Source organism: Nanorana parkeri, unplaced genomic scaffold (genome assembly GCF_000935625.1).
Source record: "Nanorana parkeri isolate BGI_ZX_2015 unplaced genomic scaffold, ASM93562v1 scaffold1280, whole genome shotgun sequence".
Classification (NCBI taxonomy): Eukaryota; Metazoa; Chordata; class Amphibia; order Anura; family Dicroglossidae; genus Nanorana; species Nanorana parkeri.
In genome coordinates, this window is record NW_017307548.1 from 69317 (window position 1) to 70785 (window position 1469).

Here is a 1469-nt window from a genome sequence, read left to right on the forward strand (position 1 = left end):
TAACCCTATGTGTTCACCCCTCTCCTTTTTTCCTGCCTTCTGCTCTCTCTCCCTCCTCATTTCTCTTCTCTCTTCACCTGTCCTCTGTCTGCCCTCACCTCTCCCCCCTTCCCTTCCATTTTTTTCTTACATCTCTCTCCCCTATCTCCTCTCCTCCCATTTCCCACCACACTATCTCCCATCTCCTTTCATCTCTGCCACCACTCCTCTTTCCACCCTGCCCTTTTCTCCTCCCCTCCTCCCTCCGCTCCTTCCTTTCTCTCTCTTTCACCTTTCTCCCTTGTGCTTTTCCTCCCTCTTCTCACCCCCCTTTAACCCCCCCTCCATCTTCAAGAAAATCACTGCATGTCACTGGTCAATTTGACACGCGGTCTTCCATGAACTTCTCATTATGTATTCGGTGATGGATGTGACAGGTCCTCTTTATAGGTGATATACAGGAGGTTAGAGTTCCTGTATTAGATGAACATTGTGTCAGGCGGGTCATATCAGACAGTCAGACTGCGGCCTCCCCTTCAGTCTTCTATCTAACCTCTGGCCTCCCCTTCAGTCTTCTATCTGACCTCCGGCCTCCCCTTCAGTCTTCTATCTAACCTCTGCCTCCCCTTCAGTCTTCTATCTGACATGTTCTTAAAGGGGATATTCATTTTCAAAAGTTCGACCCCAATTGACTTGCATTGAGTTCGAGTTCGTATTCAAACTTTTCGGGTGTTCGCATACGAACCGAACACGGGGGTGTCCGGCCCATCACTACTCACCAGCAGAGTCTATGAAAGATAAAGTAAATCTCCAGGACGGAATGTTCTACCAAACACTTAAATATGAATGATTTGTGGAGCGTTCAGTCCGGCAATGTACAGCAATGGCGTCTGCAGCAGAACAATTATAGAACATTGGGATCACACAGGACGTGGGAAATGCCGAGTGTGCAGGATACCAGCTGACACCTCCCAGAGTCCTCCCGAGTATTATGAACTTAGTTGTGGACGGAGTGAGGACTTCATGGACTATCGGAGATTATAAAAGAGATCTCACCGTCCTCCTGCAACGTTCTGCAGATCTGGAGGCCACAAACTGAGCAGAGCTTCCTCGGTGGAACGCGCAGCCTCCTTCCCCGGGGTCAGGGAAGGGGGAGGCCTCAGCTATTCACAGCTCCAGCAACAGGCGGGGAAATATTCAGAACAAAGTCCACAAGGCGTCCTTGTAATCAGAGTCACATGTGCCAAATCTGAGCTGTGTATCAGACATAAGAGGGCCTGTCACATACACACAGCAATCCGGTATGGTCAATCAATGTAGGCGGCGTGTCTACCTCCCAGATAGCAAGCAATTGAGCTGCAAGTTTGAAAATGACTTGCTAAACTATTGCAGACTTGCCGAGCTTCACAATTTTGTTGCACAATTACAGCAAGTCTGCATTGCAAGTCTCCAGACCAGCGAGCTTGCAGAGCTTTTGCTAAGACCTGCAG

The 1469-nt window shown here is 49.1% G+C and overlaps 1 protein-coding gene across 1 annotated transcript in view; it reads right to left on the reverse strand.

Annotated features, from left to right (window-relative positions):
- LOC108797454 (mitochondrial amidoxime-reducing component 1-like) overlaps nt 1-1100 on the reverse strand; it is a 6892-nt gene extending 5792 nt beyond the window's left edge. Inside the window, exon 1 of the mRNA XM_018569047.1 lies at nt 1036-1100. The gene's annotated coding sequence lies outside the window, so the exon portion shown is untranslated. The remainder of the gene's footprint in view (nt 1-1035) is intronic.
- Nucleotides 1101-1469: the final 369 nt, after the last annotated feature.